Source organism: Apis laboriosa, unplaced genomic scaffold (assembly GCF_014066325.1).
Source record: "Apis laboriosa isolate Shangri-la unplaced genomic scaffold, ASM1406632v1 scaffold40_cov151, whole genome shotgun sequence".
In the NCBI taxonomy this organism is placed as follows: Eukaryota; Metazoa; Arthropoda; class Insecta; order Hymenoptera; family Apidae; genus Apis; species Apis laboriosa.
Window position 1 is genome coordinate 5,733,464 of NW_025223180.1, and position 24,068 is coordinate 5,757,531.

General features: G+C 46.8%; 1 protein-coding gene across 7 annotated transcripts in view; it reads left to right on the top strand.

Moving 5' to 3' along the window:
* LOC122715831 (latrophilin Cirl-like) overlaps positions 1–24,068 on the top strand; it is a 365,198-nt gene that overhangs the window by 103,771 nt on the left and 237,359 nt on the right. The window lies entirely within an intron of this gene.

The window sequence follows — 24,068 nt, forward strand, 5'->3', positions numbered from 1 at the left end:
TCGTTCCTCGTTCCTTCGCGTCGGTGCAAAGAGGACAGAGAATTATGAAGGGGGAGAGGGGGGGCGAAGGTCGGGAAGATTATATTTAAGGTCTCTTCGTTCCACTAATCGATTACCTTTTCCCTTGTCTTTTCCCCTCGCCTCCCCTCCCTTCCCTTCTCCTCGTCAATTTCCAAGAATCAGGACTACTTGCTATTTGTCTCCCCTTTCGCTGCTTCACCTTTCGCCCACCTCGATCGCTCGCGACCGTCACGAGTTTCGCTAGCTTCATTTGCGGCTTAGACTCACTCACTCTCTCTCTTTCTCTCGATCATATCGTTCTCTCCCCATTTTTCTTCAATGGATCGAACGGAACAGATTCATTACGAGACATCGATGTTTTCGAGGGGAAATGTTGCAATCGTTATATACCCTCTCTTTCTCGCGACCGGGGAGCGAGGTGAAAGTGTTGGACAATAAGAGGAATGGATTGGTTACGGTGGTTTTTCGTAGCCGGAGAATAACGGATAAGAAGCAGGCTCGAGTAGGTAATTCGTGCGGCAGGGAACGGTAAATCACGTATCGAGCTGGTTCACGGAGAATGGCCTTTAACAAAGTGGAAACGATATCTTGAATTAGTCTCGGACCGGTAACTTCTTCCCTCCTGACAGAAATGTGTTCGGGGGCGGGGCGCGGGGAGAGACCCGAAGAGACGGAATCCCGCGGCGCCGCTTGGGAAACGTCCATTCAATGGTTGCATTCTACGCGTTTCAACGGACAAATAAAGTGAACAAATCCTAGGACTGGGAAATGTTCCATGTTTGTGCGCGCTCGTGCCGATGCGGAAACTGGATGACTTTGTTCTCGGATGCATTCGGCCGTGCATCTTATTGAACATAACAGAAATCTATTTTTCAAGATGAAACGTAATTCGGAATACAGAAAAGATATTACGTAAATAGAAATATTTTAAACTTTGTCAATGATCGGTCAAATTCGTGGATTGGATCTATTCAAAGTGGTGCGAGTAAAGAGGAGAATATAGAAATATCTATTTCATTTAGGAAAAACGTATCAACAACAATCATTCTATAACGTGACACCGATTACCGATTTCGCTGTGCTTGCATTCGAATGAACATCTCTCCTCGTAGGGAGCGAATCGAATAAAGGATGGATCGAGTCGATAAATCAACGAATCGCTTCTCGGTCCGTTGGAAATGACCCTTAATGAAGTACGAACGATATCGTGGATTAGCCTCGGTTCGGTTGCCTTCGGAACGAGAGGAAATGTCTTTCGTCGGTTACGAAGGGTCGAGGGTCTCGTCGTTGTCGTTGTCGTTGTCGTCGTCGTCGCCGCGTCTGCCTCCTCGGCAATCGTCCATTAAACGTCGTGACTACGATCCCCCTTCCTCCGTCTCTATGTGGGCGAACGATTTTTAGGGTGAAGATTTTACGCGTCTCATCGACGTAGTGGTAGATACCACAGAGAGAGAGAGAGAGAGAGAGAGAGAGAGAGAGAGAGAGAGAGAGAGACATCAGCGTCGAATCGAAAGGAGAATAAATCATAAAAATCGGGGGGAAAAAAATGAAACAGTGGTTAAGGGAGGGTAAGAACAATGGATGGATTGTGAACGAATAGGAACGTTTTCGAGGCTTTGAACTCACGAGACCTCGTATATTAAGAACTTTATTGGAAAAACCGAGATCGCGTAGCGTAGGAATTATTTCGACGTTTATTTTTATTCCTTTGAGCTTGACACGTCGAAAAACTTTGCGGGCCTCTGTCGAGTCTGATCTCCTCTCTATCTATCTATCTACCCATCCGTCTATCCATCCATCTTTCTCCACCGTCTATGGGTACGAGGACGAGGGGCGAAAGAGACACGCAGGGGGGTGAGAGAGATGGTTTGAAACAAGTTGGAAGATTTACGGACGAAAGCGGAATATGGAATGGAGCGAGCGCTGGAGCGGGGTTAAGTCGACCGTATCGGATCGAGTGATTACGATCAAATGGAGTAACGACAGCGCCGAAAAGGGGATCGAAACTTCGTTCCCGATCGAAAGAAGTTAGTCGTCTCCCTCGATAGGGGGGGGGGGTATTACGGATACCGGTGAGGAGGGGGGAAAAAAAAATTGTTTCTCCTCCCGAGACTCGTCCGAAATCCGAGACGTCGATTCTTCGATCCGCGCGGCAAACACGATTTTGTTGAGGAGGAATCGGAAGAAATCGAATTGCGATAAAGCGTCGCGCGTGTTCAACGAAATAAACACGGAGTTTCCCGCTTTCTGGGATTCTGGGAGGAAACGGGAGGGAGAGTTTTTAAATTCGTACGTCACGTATTAACCTAGTCGGCGAACTTTTCTCCGAGTTTAACGACTTCGTTGCCCGACCATCCGTTATCGAAATTCCCGCGGAACTTAATTACTCTTGACGTTGAAGAATTCTCGTTTCGTAAGCGACGCTCTTTCGGCTCGTAAATCTTGAGCCTTCCGAAAGGCGGAAAGAGAAAAACGGATCTAGGAACCGTATGTAAGAGCGACCGAAATTTTTGAAGGGAGGGGGGGGGAGAAAACACGGTTCGTCACTCTTTCCATTTCTATTCCTGCTACACCCGATCCTCCAAGACTCCGTACAAATTCGTTTCTCGAGTCGTTTCAAGTCGTACTCGAACGTTTCCTTGCGCGAGAGATTTTAATAGCCTATAAATAACGGTACTCGTCATACGGGACGACCATCCATACGTTTACTCTTCCGGATTTTTTTATTTCTTCTAATCAATTCTCACCTCCGATCTCTGACCCTGAAGAAGGAGAAGATGCTTCTGCAATTACCAATTACCAATTGCGCGGTTTTTTCGCTCTCGAAAGTGACACGCATTCTCGACCCATCCATCCCTCGCTTTCATTTTCCGCGCAATTATTCGGAAACCCGCATCGAAGCGGGAACCCATGGTCGGAGAAACAATAACTGTATTCGGTTGTTGTATAGTGTATAGTTGCGGTGGCGGGTGTAATTGATAATTAAACACAATGCGTGGCCCGAACCGCGGTGGTGTCCTGGCGACGAATATTATTTCTAGTCCAATTACCGTTGTTCCTGTCCTGGTAAAATTAATTGGAAGTGGCGTCGAGACGATTCGGAACGAGCCAGCTGCTAACTGCAGCCGCGGTCTTAGCGGCCGAATAAACTGCGCTGCCCAAATTCGATGGCCATTGTGCATTCGACCCCCGTGCCGTGGATCGTGTCGTCTCGCCCTCCCACGCATTTTCCACTTTTTTCTTTTATCTCTTTATCGGGATTAAAACGGGAGAGGGGTGGCGTACGGATTAGCGTTTAATTGCAGTCGAGCGAAATGGTGTATTGGTGAAAAATAGCAAAAATAAGAAACGATTATTTCCCGCTAAACGCGTGTTACTCGCGACACGGAGAAATTTCTGAACGATCGTTGAGCGTGTATCGGATATACAAATAGGCGATTACCATTGGAAGAAGTGCTCCTCGAGTTGTTTCCACCACGAGGAAATGTTCTTGCAGCCGGCTTTTTGAAACGGGAACGAAACTAATTTGCGGCGAAGGGCCGTCGACTTCGTTCTCGTGTCTCGCTCTGTTCGTCTGACTTCTGTCACCAGCCATCGCCGTCGACCGGCTAACGTTAGAGCGGCGTTCACGTTTAGTCATCGTCTCGACGACTAAATACTCTCGCGAGAGTATTTTTTTTCTCTCGTTCTTTTTTTCTTTTTTTAACCATCTAATCCACTCGATCGAACGAATGGAATATTTTTTCGAACGGAATAATAATTCGTCCCTCCTTCCTGCTTTCTCCGGGCAAAATTTCTCAAATGTTGGAATTTCCAGAGAATGTTCAATGCCTGTGATTAAGCCCCGCGGAATCGGCTGGTGGTTCGACGTCCGTCCTCCGTTTGAGGACCACTGGGGGGGGGGTTGTTGACGCGATAACTTAATTACAAGGGTCAGGATCGGCGATCAATCCGCGGCGACACGACACATTACCCGCGATCGGTTTCCCTAACGAAGCAATAAGCAGCGGAGCGGGCGTAACTCGAGGCGATTCGTCACATCGATTAGCGTTGCCCGCTTAAGTGGCAATAATCCCTGAACTCCCGGTTAGCTCACTATAATTTTTACTCTCTCGTAGTTACTATACACCATAAACAGGCTCGAGACGAAATAAGAAATAAAGAAAGAGAAATACAAGTGCTACTGTGGTGTACGCCACGAATGGAGGGAGGAGAAGGCACGACGACTATGGTCATCATACGGTTGGACCGTAGATGAAATGATTAAGAATGATTCACAAGCCGCTAGAGACGGCCAGTTGCTCTCTTAATGAGTTGTAATTAATGGTTCGTGTATTAACCTTGGAAAAAAGTTTTCGGCCGACGAAATTGTTGCTGCAATTTTTTTGGGATAATAAAATATTGTAGCACGAATAATAAATAATTTAACTTTTGTTTATTATCAAAAAGAAGAAAAAGAAAAATCGCACGCATTTAATATCATTCACGTAGAAAAATAATTACACGCGGAAACGTTACGCGCCGAGTTTATTTAATTATTGATTATTGTTAATCAAAGTAATAATTTTTCTTTCCTTGTTAATTCGAAATGATATATACTTTTTCTACCAACGTTTTATCTCTTCGTATTACAATATACATCTCGTATTTATATAATATCTTACATCTCAACAATTGTAATATTTTCAAACAATTATATATTGGCGAAAAATTTCTTCCTCCCTATACCGTATCACACGTATATAAATATAATACCTCGTTGGGTGGGAAGCAGATAGGATCTGAAAATTTCGCATCCCGACTCGAGCGCAGGATGAGACGAACGAGTGTAACGACATACGCGGTCTGCTATTAATAATTGGAAGGATCGCACGAGTTGGACGCAACGTGTAACTACCGTGAAACGCTACCTTCGCCGATTAATGGTTATAGGTGAGTCGGTGGTGCTCAAGATCGCGGAAGTCGCCACGAAACGTACGTACCGTGGCTGGCCTTTTTGCTCGTTGTTTGTCGAACGTTGTGTTAAGAACGGCCTATCTCTTTCTTTCTTTCTTTCTTTCTTTTTTCTTTTCTTTTTCTCTTTTCCGCAGTCTATCCTTCCTTGCATGGGCTGCGAACGTTTCTACGTGGCGTGTCGGTGTTAATGCGTGGGAAGTATTGCAAGGATATGAGGCTCGATCCTCGGGAACGATAGGGAAGTCGAGTATCGGTTACTGTTCTGATTTATCGATAGGTTTCTATTGTATTATCTAATTTTGTATCCTCTTCGCGAACGAAGATAAAATGACGATTCGAAAGATTTTTAAGAAAAAGGTTTGTGTGTATGTGTATATATGTATGTACGGGGATGAATATATCTTTAAGTGAAGTTATTTATAATGTGCTTTTGTTTTCCAAGATGGACGCGATATCTGAAATTTTAAGGTGAAGATAAAGGAAATTTATATACCACCAGTTTATGATAATTTGTTATAATTTATTATTCCAAGCGTAAGAATAATGACATAAAGATAATGATGGATGGTTTATAGAGAAGATAGATGGGATATTTTAATTAGCAGATAATGGTAAATTGGTTTCGAGAATATCAATATCAAATTTTAATAATACGATATACTTTAAATACTTATATAATTAAATAAAAATAATATAGGGAAATATAATGTGACGTTAAATTATAAATCTTTATAAATTATTTTATAATTACTTTTATCAATCTTTCGACAAAATTATCGGCTAGATAAAAATATTTATTGCGCTTTATGACGCTTTATAATAACGAAGCGTAAATTTCTCTTTCACTGAACCAAATAATTCATGACGAATATTCTATATTTAACATAAAGTACTTAAAAAAATACTCTCACGCTCTTCGAACTGCACATAAGCTTTATCGATAGGTGGGCCGCAGTCAAAGGGTTAATCCTTTGCGTAGGCACGCTTCACGCTGTAAACTGGATCGTTTACGTCCAACTCCAATTTTTCCCACTTCCCTAAGCCCGTCGAAATGTGGAAAAATTCCAAGGAAGAGATACTTATCGATAACCTTTTGCTATCCTCAACACTTACTCGTACATGCACAATACGCTTAGAGTCGGTATCCCGATAAAAGGGAGGAAGGGAAGCATTGAAGCCAAGCCATTTCTACAGTAGAATTATTTGTTGTAATTCGTTTAAAAGGATATAGGAGGAATTTATCCGCGCGAAACGTGCAGTAACCGAACCGAGGCCGCTCGTTTCGAGGAGCTCAATGATTCCACGTTGCTGCTCGATTCCGCGAACCAGAGAGAGAGAGAGAGAGAGAAAGAGAGAGAGAGAGAGAGGCAGAAAGGGAATCGATCGGATCTCGTGGATCGTCGCCATATAGAACGGTGGCTGACCTCGGGTCGATTTCAGGAAAATGCGTGCAAAAGCGCAGCATCGAAGGTGCATTATCTCTCGCGATGCGGGACCGCGCGAGCGAAAACCGAATGTATAATTAATTCGAAGCGCGAGGCGCGGCCGATGCTTAATGAAGTCAGAGGTCAATGCGGCGCACTCGCTCGAAAATCAATTTTGACGCGTCGTTGCTCGATTCCCGACGCGACGCGACGCGAGGGGGTCGCCGTTGTTGCCCGTATCGAACCGCGCTCTCCGCGGTTTTTCGTTTCTCGATATCGTATCGTATCGCGTACGATACGAGAGAAATCCTTTTCCCATCGCGAGTTGATCGTAGTTAGATCGAATCGTAGTGCAATCACAAATTTCCAAGTGCGAAACGTTATTATTAATCAATCGTTAATTTGCAATCGTGATTGCAAAATAGTTCAAAATTTCGGTGATGGCGTCGAGTTAAATTCCAGACGATTGTGATTGTTTTCTTTTTTTTTTTTAAACCATGTTCAGAAGATAACGATGAGAAGATTCGTCGAATATCTCCGAGTAATAAATTTATCGTATATTTACCGTACGGTATAAGCAGAATTAAGGATTCTTAACTCCGAAGAGGCTTGTGTTTACTTACTGGTAGGACGCGTTCTGTTTTCTCGGAACATTCCATCGAGTTCGAAACAGCCATTTACTTTCGAGCTCACGTCCTTCGCAGTTCCATTCGAGTCGTGTATACGGTTGGGAGACGTCTCGCAGTGTCGTCAATTCCGCTTCTGATATCATTCTCGTCGTAAAAATTCTCTCGGATCCTCTCTTAAAGTTGGCGGGGGAAGATGGACGGGCAAAGCGAGAGTAGATCTGGAAAATATCGAGAGGAGGAAGGGTCGAAGGAAGCTCGAGCCGAGCTTAGATGCGATCGAAAGCTTGAAAAGAGGCGTACGTACGAAGCCGTTGTCGGAGTTGAAAGATGGAAGGAAGGAAGGAAGGGAGAGGGGGAGAGGGAGAGGCAGGGCAGGCCAACCTCTAACCATAATCTAGTATTATGTCGAGTGGTGTGTCGAGGGTCGGAAGAAGCGGTTGGAAACGAGTTTGTTCGTTTTGCCGGATTATCTTGCCTCCGCGTTTCGGCCGTGCGTATAAAGAGAGCGCGGGCATATTTTCACGGTTGAAATTCATGGTTCGAATCCGTGAACGACGTTACGCCGGCTTATTCGGCGTGTATTCGTTTAATCTATTCAACGAGCGAGACTGTGGACGAGCCACACGCGAAACCGCCGAGTGGGGGGGCAGGGAGAGGAAGCTTGGAAGAACGATACACGGTAGAACGGCCGTGAACCGGAGGGGAGAGAACCGAGGAGGGGAAAAAATTGGAAGGATCGAAGAATCTACGAGATTCGTATCTACCAAGTTGGATCGAAAACGAAAGAGAATATTCTTCCCTCGCAAGAATGGAAAAATAGATTTAACGAATTTGTCTCTTCAACTCTCGCGTTGTTGCGTGCAAGGATAATACGTTGGAACGAATCTCCGAATAGAAATTGGAATCGTAAGGTTTCCTTCGCGGAATAGGAGATGCATCCAGCCAAATTTCGAATGATCGGCGCTACCCATATAGGCTTCAACGAACGTATGTGCGTATACAACGCGGGTCCGTCACAGGCGCGTCTAGCCGCCGCCATTTCACGAATATCGAATTCCTTCGGGCAATTTTTGAATGATACTTGATAGCCGGGAATTCGTACGAGTGCGCACACAGGGTATTGCCTGCTCGATGCGTCTCACCCTCCCCCTCTCTTTGTCGTCTGTCTGTATCGCCGCGCCCCCTCACCTCTCATAAGTTCACCGTTTCGCCATGGAATATTACGCGCCCGTGCGCGTAATAAACGAAGACGCTAAAAAACGTGATTGAGTTTCATACGGTAGCGGAGATTGCGTTACCGATCCTTCTGCCTTGTGCGATGTCGACGCCGCTCCATGCCTCCTCCATACTCTTCAAACATCTGTAACGATATTCGTCGATGTTTTAACTCTGTCTCCACTCCTTTGACGATCGATCGTGTCTCGTCTCGACCAACGTTCGTGAGAAACGTCCTTCGGTTCAACGAATCATCGCAAATGTGTACTGCGTGGTATCGTTTAGGTGTTGTTTAGGACGTTTCGTTGTGTGCGTCGTGTAATAAGTCGTGCAATAATAGGAAAGGATGGACGATCGGAAACTTTTTTTAAACTTATCTCTTACGAAGTTTACTCGGAGTTTATCTCTGCTCCACGTCCGAGTATTTATCTCTAGCGCGGCCCAAGAAAAACATTCCAGAACGCCGATTGTCCCGAAATTCCCCTGCTCTCGAACGGTCACGTGTCCCTATTAGTCCGGATAATAGAGAGAGTCTACCGTGAATTCGTTTTGCCCGGGACTCTTAGCCGAACTGCTTAACGCGCTCTCTCAACTAAAAGCACGCCCCCTAAAGAATGGGAAGTGCTCTTAAGGGTTCGTGCTTTGCTCGAAAATAGCCGATTCGTCATGGCGTATCGTAAACATGTGCACCGGATAAAGCTGTCCTCGAGGATGCACTTCTGACGATTCTTACCACCCACTCGGTAACTCCACTCCATCCCTCCGAACTCTCTTTCTCTCTCTAAAAAATTCCATTTCGAACTCGTCGTGTGCACGATGGCCGATTAAAAAAAAAAAAAAAAAAAAAAAAAAGAAGGGAGGACAGAACCGGGCGTTGCGCTCCACGATCGCGGGTAATCCAATCCGTTTTCCCTCTTTTTCCCCTTTCGTTTTTTTTAAACGGGTTGAAATATTACGTTACAATCGAAAAAAAAAAAAAAGGAAAGAAAAAATGGTCAACGTTTCCCCTCACGGTTTGGTTTGTCGCGACGCGCTCACGCTTCCCGATAACACGCATGCCCCGTTACGAAATCGTCGTCGTGGACGCGACGAAGACGAGGTGAACGATGGATGGGGGGTGAAAAAAGAGAGAGAGAATCGTCGAGTGGTCCTTCACCTCTTTTTTTTTTTTTTCTTTTTTTCGCGGCTGAATTTTAAACTAAGGCCGAACGCGTAAACGTTGGCCTTTGAGGGCGGTGGCGAGCGTTTTTTCGCCGAGAAAACGTTTCCCTGGCGAGATCCGTGTCCGGTCGTGCAACCGTTGCATAAATATGAGGGAACCGCGCACGAGAGCCGAGAGGCGAGCACGCGGCGACATGAAAATGCGATGAAGCCTTCGCCGATGACAGTGGAGAGAGGCGGATGAAGGTGCGAGCAAGAGGCGAGGGATTCTTGATGGCGAGAAAAAGAGGGTGGCAGAATTTTCTCAACCCCCTCTTGTCACGGGTTACGACTTCGCGAATTTTCCCGGGGCTTGAAAAATTTCGATTGCCTTGTGAAAGATTAAAACATCTTCTCGTCTCCCTCTCGAATCTCGACTTCTGGAAATTCTGGAAAAATAGTTTGCTTAATATACAAGAGTGAAGCCCGGATTTTCTCGCTAAAGAGGAATTTTTTTTTTTTCACGAAGATTTTCTTTTTATTCCCTTTGTTTTCGTTTCGCGAATCATCGATTCCCGCGACAATTACCGCGGTATAAAATCTAGGATTGTGGGCCCAACGGGAAGAGGATCGTTGCATAAATATGAGAATGACGTGCGAGAATTGGAACACCGAGGACATGAAAATGCAATGAAGATTGCACGAAGGAAAAACGCGGTATAGATGGATAGAGGGAAAGAACGGGAGAACCGAGAATCTCGAGTTCGTCGGTCGTAAGCAAAGGGAAATATCTGGAATTTTTTTTATCTGGAAAAAAGGAAATCCTTCGATCGGCCGGTTGAATTTTGACACGAGGAAACGAGGTTACGCGATTAACAAAGGACGTGAAAAAAAGAGGGGAAGGGGAAATACAAGAAAATGAAAAGAACGGACGAAGGTGACGACGATAGAGTTCACGTGTCCCCGCGGTGAAATTATTGTAATTTTCCCCTGCCGGTCGTTGCCCATTCAAATATTCTATTTCTTAGCGAACCATTCTTCTCGTAATTACAGTTTTAATCTGTCCAGCAGACCGGGAAAGACCCAGTTTTGCTCCTATGCCCACATTCGATCCTCGCCACCCCCCTCCATCCTTCTTCGTACCACCTTCCTTCTTTTCTTCTTTTAGCAAAATTTTTCTTCGCGAGGAAACACACTGCATCAACGGTTTTCTCGCCCGCCTGCCCGTAAAATCGGCGATCATCTGCCCGGTCCGATAGGGAAATTGCTTCCGTCCGTGGAACCAATTACGAACGTTATTACCGATTCCTCGAAAATGCTCCGTACCTAAAAATTTCATCTCCCCTTTTTTCCCGTCCACCACGACGGAGGTTGTCCCTCGTCGCAAATTACCGAACCTATTCTCCTCCCGGCGACTTTCACCGAGTCGCAGGAAACGGTCGCAGAGAAAAGAATCGTGGAATCCCTCCTCCGTGGAAACGAGCAGCAACGTAGCGTGAAAGGGATCTCGAAAGAGGCGGGGGTGGTGGTGAATGAGAATCACGGACGAGCGGAGGAGAAGGAGAGAAGGTTGTTTCCGGTTCGACCAAAAATCGTATCCATCCCCGGCGAGGTAACGCGGTCCCGGGGCAATGGGAAAAGTCTAAACGGGGGGAGATATCATTTTCTCGGTCAAATATTTGGGCATCCCCGAACGAACGAACGAAGATATCTTCTATCCGCCCTTTCGCTACATCGCGTTTTAGACCTTGCCGCTTTTCTCGGCCCGTCCTCGTTTCATCAACGAAGATTTCGCGGATGGGAGAGAAAGGGACGAGAGAGAAAGAGAGAGAGAGTGTGTGCGTATGAGAGAGATTCGCGATGAAAAATGGACGGGAGGAGGGGCGGAGGGCGGATGGAAAGTGGAAAAAAGAGGGAGGAAGGGAAAGGAAGAGCGAGAAAGGGAGAGTGGGTCTGCACTTTAGCCCGATTAAATACCACGCTCCTGACCGGATAGAGCTGGTAATTACGCAAAGTGGTCGGTGGTCCCTGGTTACTTGGCGTTTACAGGCCTCTGCTCTCCCCATCCTAATGCTCTGATATTTTTGCTTCTCTGTTCCCGTGATTTTTCCACGGGAGGAGGAATCAAATTTCGCAAATCATCGTTGTCCGGTATTCGTTATTTCGAATACATCGTACTTGGAATAAATAGGAAACAATCCTTTCCCGAGTTCCCGAATACCGACACAATCACAGTAGGATTATATGTCAATAGCGATTATATAATAAACATATCTGCGTTCTTTTTTTTTCAAAGATAGCTTCGCATCCTCTTGAATGGTATAAATTTCCGCATTTTTCGAGTGCATCGTTAGTATTGTTTAATTGCTATCGTCGAGGTATCGATGATTATTTATATCGCGTTACAAGGAACGTTTATTGGCCGGAACGTGGGAAGCGTCGCTCGAGGATGAAAAAGAAGATTAACGGTGCCCCGCGAAAGGATATTTTGTGATTTACATGCGAATCACGAGCCGCCATTACCGGGCAAGAAGACGAAGAATAATCTCGAGGAATATTGAATATTTATCAGTTCTCGAAACCCTTTCGATGGCGAAGGTTTACGAAAAATAAACTTCTCACGTTTACGGATCCATTCGCACATTGGCAGCTGTGAGAAACAAATAAGATAAAGCATATAATAATTGAAAATTTTCTTTGATCGAAAGGAACAAAACTTGCCTTTGTTCGATAGTTGTTTCGATTCTCGATATTAAGCGGTTCGTTTTCTTTCTTCCCTCGCCGGACGAGGGGAAACGAGGGGCGATGTTAAAAATGAAAAAATGGCAGAGGGGGCATTTGGATCGATGGGAGAGAGCAAGAAAGGAGGAGGGCTGGTGGTGGAAAGACGGGGCGCGAAATTGATTTGATTACGCGGCTTCCTGTTTCTTTGGACGTTTTTCGCGGGGACAGGATGCAGCCGCGAGTCGATTCTCGCAGCGGTGGGGAACGAGGATCGTCGTGGCGTCGTTTCCTCGATCCCGGCCTCGATTATGGCCGGGACGTTGCCGAAGACGCGTGATTCCATTTGTCGGTTGCAAATCAAAACCGCAGCACGCCGTGGACCGCAGAAATGGGCATGAATTACTATCGATCGAATCGCTGGAATCGCATCAGCCGTGTTATAATCGCCCCTCGATAGGCTCCCTCGATCGCAGACGTACCATACTTTGGATTTCTTTCCAATCCCTTTACCAATCCGTGAAACCAGAACGCGTAACGAGCTACAAAAGTTTCACGAAATAAAAACGGAACCGGGATTTCTCGCGTGCTACGCTGTAATCTCGCGAGATTACGGATACAAACGCGTTTTCTCCCCGGCAAGGAAATAGATTCACGATCGTTTCACGCCTGTAACTCGATAGAGATATTCAGAGATATTCCATCTGTATATAAGTAATACCGTCTATCGAATTTTATTTATTTATTTTTTTCTTTTTTTTTTTTTTTTTGCCCCTTCCACGAATTCAACCGATCCTTCCTCGTTTTAATTCCTTTCTCTCGGGCTCGCGAGGTTGTAATCGGCTCGAGCGAAAGCCCATTACGTCAGATGGCTTTGTCACACCGCTGCCACCGTCCCAAAATTAATAACCTTACTACATTCTCGACGCGTGTACCATATTCTCTCTCTCTCTCTCTTCTCTATCTCGCTTCGAGACGCTTCTCATCTCGTTTTCTCTCTTCTTTCGACCTTCGCCTCGTCCACCCTCTTTCGTTTCGCCTCTCGTCCTCTTTGTAGTTGACCGAAACAACTCCGAATTATTTGTTCGACACGATTCGATACGCGCGTTTCTGTCGCGTATCTTATCTCCGATCTAACGTATCCCCATCGAGGAACGAGGGTGTATATAACTTCAGGGACTTTAGGGACTTTAGGGATGTGTATGCACGACGAGGGATCAGATTGTTTCATTGAACGCAATCAGAATGTTGCGTTTCTTGTTGCATTGAACGAATGAATAATTTTTTTCGTTCTCCCCTTTTCGATATTTCGATGTTTTAATCAATAAACGAATCACAGTGATTCGATTTCATCTAATCTATCCTTGCATTAGCATTTGGAGACGTTAGAAGGGATGCGAAGAATCTTTTTACCAAGAACCCTTACACTCCCTTACGTGGGGATTAATTGAAAGCAGATACGATCCTCGAGAATCTTGGACAAGCCTTCTTGCTGATCGAAATCAGCGGGGAGGAAGAAAAAGGGGTAAAAAAGTTCGAATATCGAATATGAAAAACGCACGCGATTCGAATTCTCCTCGAACGAGAGTATAAATAAACGAAAGGAGAAATTTTGTTTCGATTCGGCGCGACAAAGTCGAAGGGGCGATTAGTCGATCAATCGACGCGAGACGGAACGGTCGAGGAAAATTTTGGAACGGATCGAAATCAACGGGGAGGAAGAAAAAGGGGTAAAAAAAGCGCGAATATGAAATATGGAACGCGTACGCGATTCGAATTCTCCTCGAACGAGAGTATAAATAAACGAAAGGAGAAATTTTGTTTCGATTCGGCGCGACAAAGTCGAAGGAGCGATTAGTCGATCAATCGACGCGAGACGGAACGGTCGAGGAAAATTTTGGAAAGGATCGAAATCAGCGGGGAGGAAGAAAAAGGGGTAAAAAAAGTTCGAATATAAAATATGGAACGCGTACGCGATTCGAATTCTCCTCGAACGAGAGTAAACAAACGGAAGGCAGGAAGGAGAAATTTTGTTTCGATTCGGCGCGACAAAGTCGAAGGGGCGATTAGTCGATCAATCGACGCGAGACGGGACGGTCGAGGAAAATTTTGATCGAAATCAAGCATTTTAGAAAATTGTTCTCGCGTACGTTTGCGCCCCGGGTGTCCACGTGTGAGTGTGGGGTTAATGCAACTGTGCTGCAGGCCGTAATGCAGTTCTGCTTTTCGGAGCTTTCATACGCCCCCGCAGCCCCGTGTGTTCACGGAACCGTGCCGTGTACACATTACTGGTTTTCCCTGGTTACCGCGTATCGAGTGTATCGCGCTCTCCTGCACGTAACCGCAATACTGCGGATCATTGTTTTCGAAAATACGGGCCAGGTTAGGTTCCCTGTAACATCCGCCATTCAATCGGGAATATATACGGACAATGGATCGTTGTCTGCTATTCCTATTCCCAAAGTCTGTGAATAATGGTGGCTAGCGTTTTAAGTGCCCCAATTTAGCCCTCCAATAAAATCCCTTTTTTTCGGAGGTTTTTTTTTTTTTTTTTTTTTTTTGAGCGAGAATAACGCGTTAAATGTTGTCGAATTTCGTGTCGAGGGGATCGATCATCTGTTCCAAAAATTTTTCACATCGTTTTGACATCCAAATCCATTTCTTATCAAAATTCTTATACAATAGGATTCTTAGACAATAGGATAGGATATGTTCACGAAATAAAACTGTACATTTCTCCCTGAAAATCCGTCGATAAGAAGTCGACAGGGGGAAGGAGAAGAAGCAGGGGAAGCCTCGAAAAATATTTGAGAACGAATTCGAATACGTGTCACCTTGGAATTCCTCGGTGAATTCCCTTCGCCGAAGGATTAATCGAAGGGTCGGCAAGGTGGATTAAAAGCTCCTCGTTATTTCCTGGTAATACCTACCAGGCTCCTCTTCTTCCGACTCTTCATCGTACCGGGGAACCATTTCGTTCTGCCGAATTTAAGCCTCTCGACGAGCAATCCCGGCGCCAATGCACATTTAAATTGATGGCTTCACGGTCCCTTGCATTTCGCGCTGCGTGTACCCGATATCTCGCCCCTATCGCCTCCCCCTTTCGTCCCCTCCTCCTCCTCCTCCCCCGCCTCCTCCTCCCCTCGCGCGCCGTTCCCTCCTCCACGAGAGGTCCACGACTCTCGAGAGCTTTATCCTATTAATCAATGCGCATAAATTGTTTTAAGGGAATCGTTACTGCCCGTTCAGACACGCCATATAATGTCGGCGGGGTTAATGTCGCGCGCGGAACAAGAGGGAGCCAGCGAACCGGAATCATTAGATGTAACGCGGAATAGACGTTGGATTTATCGCACGGAAGGCCGGGAATTCGCAGCCGCGTTTCACCGCCGTTTCCCTATTCATACCGCCGGCCAGACCTAACGTGGATTGGCGTGGAAATTGGTGGTGGTAGGGCTCGATCGAGAGTGGCGGCAATTGGAAATAGAGACCTCTAAATAGGGTCGGGGCGTAAACCCTCCCTCCCTGTTTAGAAGAGATTTACGCTAATCCATCCGAGATTCGATCGAGATTATCGTTTGGAATGCTTTTATATTAGGAATGCTCTGATGATCGAAAAATTCTGTTATTTTCGATCGATGAACGAAGGGAGGGTGAGCTTCGTGATAGAAAAAAAGGAAATACACGCGGTTGAACGCGGTGGAAAATTCGCGAGTAGTATTTTTCAAAGAAGTGGCGAGGAAGAGAAAAGGAGGTCGAAGATGGATTTAAACGTTATTCTCATCGCTCGTCGGAGCGAACGCTTCTTTTCCCTCTTCGGAAGCTCTCTGGACTCGGTTCTCCTTTCTTCCGTCTTCCGTAAGGCCTCCTCAACGCGCTCTTCCGTCGTGTCCCGACGGAAATCTCGAATAGCCAGAAGTGAGCTGGACCATAGAAAGAGGACGAAGAATCTTCTAGCCACGAGAATGCATAGGAAAAAAAAAAAAAAAAAAAAGAGAGAAAAGAGATTGTTGCTCTCGTACCGCTCGTATATCCAGCCGGACTTTATCTGACCGGCCTCTGCGCCCTCTTCCCCAAGATTTATCGGCGATACCGTTTTGCCCTGCTCGCATCACGCACGCGGGTAATAACGAATAATGCCGAGCAGTTAGAGAGAGAGAGAGAGAGAGGAAGAAAAGGGGAGGCGACCCCTTGGCGGTCTTAAGTGAAAAGTGAGCCCTCGTTCCGTGGAGAAGTAGGAGGAGGAGGAGAGAAGGGCAAAGCCGGGACTCGGAACACGGAGATCGAGCTGAATTTTCTAAAAGGGACGCCGAATAATACAATCGTTACCCCCGCTTTCCTTCACCCCATTTCTCCACTTCTCCAGTAATATTTCTCGTAATGGGGGGGGGCTAACACGATTCATCCCTCATCGTTCGTGTCAATTCGAGAGAGAACGTTCAAACTATTCGATTGGCGCGCTTTTTTTCTTTTTTTATTAATAATTTTATTACTTGCGGTGTACGCATGCATGCACTTTCCATCATTGGACGTCTCCACGACGTCTCGACGTCGAGAGAGGGGAAAAGCTCTCGTTTAACGAGCCGAATGAGAGCTCCTTCGAAACGATGGACTCGTCAACCGGAGGGGGGGCACCGGGTTTAATTATTTTCTCCCGCAAGTCAAAAGCGGCCGCGTGTTCTTTTAATCGTTTCTTTGTCCCGCTCCTCTTTCCGCGCGGACTGCCACGGGTTCTATTTATTTTCCTCGGGGACGCGCCACGCTCGACCACTCTGGAACTTGAGGCATTCCGCCATTGAGAACGATCTTTCGCAACGTTGCACGCCCTCTATCGCCCCCTTTTTTCGCTTTCCACTTCCCCGTTTTCTCTTTTTTCTTCTTTTCTTTTTTTTTTTTTCCCCAGCTTCCTTCTCCATTTCTGACCCCCTTTGAAATTATCACCGCTTCACGCTACTATTCGCCGTTAAGTGTTTCACGCCGGTCCCGCGACATTCGTTTATTTGCGCTTGCACAAATACGACGCGGATCGTTGAAATAAATCGGCGCTTTTAAACCCACTTTTTCTCGAGCTCGTGCCCCGCGTGACCGCATTTTCGGTACCGCACCGCGTTCAAATACACGAATATCTCCCCTTTGTTCGTGGAAACGTGGCCACGGAGAAAGGGGCATTCTTTCATCCCCCGAACTTCGGGGAAAAATTCTGCAAAGTTTTACCACGAGTTCCCATCCCGACTTCATCGCCGAATTCATTCGTATCGCGAAACGTTCGTGAACGGTTCGCGAAATCGAACGGTTCCGTATAATACGTTTTCGGTCTCGTAAACGAACGACGGAGAAAAGAAAAAAAAAAAAAAAGTGGGATTCTGTCCAAGCCAGAAACGTTCCAATTCGATAATCGAGTGCACCACTTTGCAGTTTTCATCTCCGCTCCCCGCAATAACATCCGATCCATGATATTCTACGAGCCGGGCGCTGTTTGGAACCGGTCGCTGGAACGACCGCTTGTCGTCTACTGAATTCTTTCCTTTCTTTTGGAAAGATCCCGCCGATCGTATTTTCTACTCTGTCGATTTTCTCCTTCGATGAAAGGAGAGCGCGCGTTCGAGCCAACGGAGTAATCGGGCGAAAGGGAAGGAGAGAGCAGAGAGAGAGAGAGAGAGAGAGATTGGTAGATTCGCTTGGTCGAAACGAATCTACGATTAATATTCGAAAAATATTATACTCCGCTACTCGTATTTCCAAATATTCTTCTATTTCTTCAATCCATCGCGATATAATCTTTTGCGAAATTTATACTCGATACACGTACGTTTCAAAGATATTATTCCAAGATAATATATTAACATGCTCTGTATCAATCCTCTCCTCCTCGATAAATTCCACCGTGTTTCGTTGCCGCGAAACGATCTGGCAAAATCGTGAAAGGAGGGAGGGGGGAGGGGTAGGCATTGTCGACGCCTTCACGGGTGAAAATAGAAGGTGCGGGGACCTAGGAAACGCGGATGGATGGTACTGCACAGAGAGGGATATGCACGCGAAAATGTCAAGCGCAATTTCTGAAATTCCATCGTGTCGCTTCCCCTTGCCACTCAAATGCCGCGCTCTACGCCCTCCATTCCCCCTCGTCTCCCGCCTCTTGTCCGCCAATCTGTAAGAGAATTTCTCTTTACCTCCCCCTCCTTCTCCAACCCAATTCCGCTCCTTTCCCCATCTCTTGCCCCCGGTGACGACACACACCGGAAATAGACGTTGGTCGCGCACGCGCGATAAGTCAGACAGGATCGACGCGTGTTGCGATAGATTGCCACCGATAGATTCGGACGAGATCGAGATTCTCGCTTCGTCGAGGTGGACGAAACCTTTGTAAACCTTCGTTCTTGAACCTCTATTTTTTTTTTTTTTTTTTTTTTCCTCGAATCGAACCGATCTCGGCAAGTTTTCCACGGGAAAATAAAATTTAACCCGCGATACATCCCGTCAAGGAATGGAACCCCTTTTTATTCCGCTCCATCTTGTTCCCTGACGTGACCCCGTTTCCAATTGTCCTCCCGCGTCTTTCCGCCGCGGTGCACGTGCGCCGCTGGCAGCTCGCATTCCGTGACGTGCATGCATGCATGCATGCATGCATGTCGCGATGCAGCAAAAGGAAGACGTTATTCCCCGCCAATGGCGGCTCCAGAGACGCCGTGGACGGGAAGACGCGCGTTCCATTTACGCGATGGAAAAGATCTATCTGCGCCGCGATTTGTCCGAGATATCCGGCGATGGGAGATCCGAAAGATGTCCTTCGATCCTTTTCCACGATCCAATTGCAATTTATTCATCTTTGTGTTGCCGTTTCACAAAGATTGATCGACCGTCGCGATTATCGAGGATTATATTGCGGGTAGGAAAATTTCCTCCCCGCCACCCCCTTTCCCGTTAGATACAGAGAAACAGTGGCAGCGGGAGGGCGCATTGTATGCAAAACACGAGTATCGGTTAATGAACGCGATTGTTCTCTTCTCCGCGAGCATATGTTGATTTTTACGTATTCCGTCCGCGTCGCGGATAAAAGGGGGGACGAAGTCGCGTAAAGGTCTCGACAGTTTCAAAGTGGCAAAGCAGAAAATCGGAAGAGCGGGGAGGGAGCCGATGAACAATCGGAACCAGTCGTCGTTTGGGAAGGGGGGAGGGGGAGAGGCGACCGATTCAAAGGAGTAATTGTTATTATACGCGGAGTTGCATATAGCAGCGGAAACAAAGCTGCGCAGCTTTTGTGCACGCACCGCTCTCGCGCGCGCTCTCGTACACTGGCTTTCTTTTCTGGCTCTTGTATCGAGAGGGGAAAAGCGGGAGAGCCGGGCGAGAAGTATTCATTTGCAACCCCGAAAGGCCGAAAGAAAATCGAGCAACGCGACCCGCGTCGCAATTTTATGTCCCCGTCGCATGCCACGACCGGTAATTCTTACGTTCGTGGGGCCCATTGTGGGGCCTATGCGAGCCGCGTGACCGCCCGTTCGACGCGGCCGAATAAACAAAAGGGCGAGGAAAAGAGAAACGAGCTGTTGCGGGGGCGTTGTTTCGAATGGTTTCTGGTTTTAAGCAGCGGTCATTAAACGCAGAAACCAGTATGCGATTCGATAGCAAGATGGTCGAGGCCTCGAGAAACGTGCTAAATATGTACGTATTGCGATTACGTTGCAAGCGTTAACTGTAGCGGAAATTAATCTTAATTTTATTTAACAAGTAATCGCTAACAAGTGTAAGAAATATACGCGTGAAAATTAAGTGAATTGAAATAAATTAAAATTCGCTCGAGGAAATCGTGCCATCGAAATCACTTTTTGATTTATCCCGATATCTCGATCTCGTTGTCGAGATATAACGATTCAAAGTGTTCGTAGTTGGTTTAATGCAAAAGTTATGAATGGGTCCGCGATCTAGTGACCCAGATATTTTTCCTGGAAACGCGTTCTCTCAAGGACCTCGCGTCTGTTGCTTGTCTGGTGAAACAAGAGAACAGACAACGAGGATGGAGATATAATAATAAACGATTGAAAATTTTCTTTTGTTTCTTGCACGACGATATCTCGGGAACCAAAAGTCGTATCTGGATAAATCGAAAAGCGTTTTAAAATGCTTCCAACGATCTCTCTCATTCATCGACAAAAATTTAACATTCGCGGAATTATAAAAATAGTTCGAATCCAGTTTTAAGATAAATTTGACACGTTAACAAATTTTTATATTCCTGATTCCTATTACGATCTCTACAAGTACACGATCATTCGTTCGATGCGAAACGAGGAAAAGAGAAACAAACGGTATTCGGGGTATGAGTTTCATATGGTTTTTAATAGTTCCATATGGTTTTAAGCGGTTGTCGTTAAACGCGGGTGAAAATCTGTTTAATTCCCTATATTGCGGCAGAGATACACGAGCCGGCCGTGTCTTTCGCTCGTTAGGCAAATATTTCGAACAGGTCGTTTCGATCTAACAATCGGCAGTATCTATCCCGGCGTAACAACAACCGATACAGATTCTCGCCGATTTATTACATATACCTATATATATATATTTCTCCGCTTAACCATACACACGAAATCCATCAAACAATTTCAAGTGCACGCACAACTAGCCGGCCGGCGATTATTCCCCGATCCTTTCGAACCACGAACCAGTGTATATAACCGGCTAATCAAGCTCATGGCGCCTCGTACATCGGCGAAACAAAACTCATCGGCGGGGAACGCCTGGAAAGCAGGGTTGCGGTTCCGCGAGCCGAAGCGGCGGCAATTCGGGCGGCACGCGAATACGCAATTATTTTTAATTGCGCCTGGGAATGGCGATCGCGTTCGGGGTTTCCGCGGCCGCATTAAAATGCGTCTGGGTGTAAAATTGAAACCGTGCAAATCCTGCCCGTGGTGGGCCCCCCGCCCCGATAACGCCATTTTCAACAAATAATTTTCCCGTCGATCAGCAACCACCCCATTTTTCGCGTCCGTCTCGCGCGGATCGGATCCGTGCCCGCCGAATTAACGCGTTTCGCGCTCGAAATCAGTCGCGAGATCGCGCCTCAACGACCGGCAGGGGACCGACAAAGCGGCCTAGTTACCCATCAGCTTCGTCCGCCAACAACCGCCAACCCCCTCTCCCCCAACCCCTCGAGGGAACCGAGGGGCCTCGAAACGATTTTAACTGACCTCCCGAATTATCCCGAATCGCGCCCGATTACCCGTGTTATCGCAATTACTCCGCCCTCCCCCGTTTTAAACGCGCTCTAACTGGTTTTTCGAGGAGGAGATCTCGTTAAATCTCGGTGGGTAATCACGAATTTTATCATCACACGGAGGAGGTGTTGCTCGTTTCTACTGTATCGGTATTCCTCCCTCTCTCTCTCCCTCGTCGGGAATTGTATTTGATGAAAGTTTAGAGCGCGGATGCAGTTGGACGATGACGAGGAAGGAAAAGGAGGAGAGACATCGAAGAGGGAATCGCGAGAATAAAGATGGAGCATCGACGTGCGTCGAGATTCGGCTTCAAATATCGGGGTAACGTGATGTCTAAGATTCGAGTGACGTATACGATCGAGAGATCGTTGGTCACAAAAATCATTAATGACACGCTTTTTTCCTCTTGCCCCGTATCATTTACGAAATCGAATTTTTAAATTACGTATCTCATAAACATCGCCCTCGAACAACGCCGCGCACGCGCCGAACCGTGAAATGCAAGCTTTACTCGCGATTCCCAAGATATGAGTTTCTAAAGAAAAAAAAAAAAAAAAACACGCATAAATCCCCTCCCCGTGGCGGAGATCGGGCCGCGAATCGAAACGCGATTCGACGATCCGATAAGCGGAATTCTTGGAATTTCTTCCAAGCGGTGAACGCTTCGCGGAGGACTCTCTCGATTACCGATCTTGAAAAATACAGTCAGTAGCCAGTCGGGCCGCGACTGGCCGGTTACCAAGCGATCGCGTATTCGCTCGAGGAGGAAAAAAAGAAAAAAAGAAAAAAAAAAAAAAGAATCGGCCGGGATTACGATAGCGAGCGGGGGGCCAATTGTATATCGGGATAGGCCGCGTGGTTGGCCAACTTGCGCGAGAGATGGAAATCGCGTTGTCATCGGGTTTATCGCAATTATCGTGGCGCTTGTGCAAATACGTGGGAATGTAATTAGCCCGGGACCGCCGGGGCAAACAATAACGTTCTCCTGCCCCCTCTTCCCCCTCCTCCTCCCCCGCTAGGAGAGCGCGGGTGCACGCGAATTGGGGATTTTTCCGGGGGATCGCGAGCCGATAACGGGGCGTTCTTGAATATATATCGGGCGCATAAAGCTTTTCACCCGGTGGATATCGGCGGGAAACGCGCTTGCGTTTTATCACGTTTCCCTTTTACTGCTCGTTGCCTCGTGCGATCTTCCGAGATTTAATATCTCGCGACGCGATATACACGTGATCATCGATTATATTTCGTAATATTTGTTTGCACAGAATAGTACGAATCCTACGTTTCTTATTTCCCACGATCCACCGTAATTAATCACAAGTCAGGGATGATAAACGGATTTAATTTAGCTTCGTCACTGCATCGAGTCGCGAGAATAATCAAACAAAAGTAGAGATATTCTGTAGAGAGGATTCGATTGATCGACGCGAAGCTGGTCGCGATGCAATCGTGGGGGGGAGGAACCGAGGAGAATTGAGGCATTTTAAACAGAGGGAAAACGGAAGGAACGAATACGAAGAATCGATGGAGAGGGGGAGGGAGCGGCGATGAAAAGGGAATCGGTCGATTCTATTCACGCGTACGTGGTGGACGCCGCGGGTACAAGGTTAGAGGAGATAAGCATCGTCGGATTAATTATGCGTGATGCGTCGGACGTGTGCGCGGCCAGAAGAACGGCGCGCTCTATTCAATTATCATTGTTTCTCCCCGAGTTTACAGATGTTTCCGCGATAATCAAGGATCGCTGCGCGATCCTGCCGGCTCGTATTAACCGGCCGTTCAACGGGGCAAGGAGAGAAAAAGGGAGCGAGAGAGCGAAAGATCGGAGAGCGCCGCGTCCGCTCGAGATGTGGACGTGGTTGGAAGGAAAACAAAAGGGGTGGAGGGAAATGGTTTGGAGACCGTTCGCCGCGCGATTTAATTAGACTCGTTGGAAAAATTCACGCGGCTCGAACTCGCGACGCGTTGGCCGACGATCGTACACTGGCAATGGTCCAAACGTGTACCGGTCGTTAGTGCGTTTGCACGGGATCGTGATCCGCTTGCGAACAGCGTCGCGTAAAATCGAGCCGCACGACGCGGTCGGTGATTGATACGAGAGTTAAGGGGCGAGTTGGCGTAACGCGAGACCGTTTGACGTTGATGGTGTACAGATTTTCGGGGAATGTTATTAATGGGATTTGAGATTTGATAATTGTGAGAGCGATGATTGACTGGAATGAATAAAAAAGAAAAAAAAGGTTTGGAGATACGTCGGAAAGGAATTATTGGAATTAAAATTTTTAATCGGGGCGAGGGATGATGGCGACACGTAGAATCGGAAATCTCGAAATCTCTGTTCCGGTGGAACGGGATTCGGAAAAGGGGGGGTATAAGAGGCGCACGACTCTTAACGGAAATAAATAGTTGGGGAGTTTCTGCTAGTAGTATTCCGGTTGTGCGGACTGGGAAAGGGCGGAGAGGGGAAACACGGCATTGGCGTTACCGCGCTCTATTTCCGTTCCTCTGTTTTTCACGGCCCTTTTTCTCTTTTGGACGCCGCGCTTCGTTTCGTTCTCTACATTCTTCGCCCCTCATCCCGCTCGGACCCGAATGTTTTCATTCGTCCCATTGTGCGCCGAATGCCGAAACGCTGATGCGAAAATTGTTTTCCTTTTTTGCCTTCGTTAACCCACATTCACGGGGCGCACAGTGCGCTCGGCTCTCGCGCGCTCGGATCGCTCGCTTAACCCTCGAGAGTCGAGCCCGAG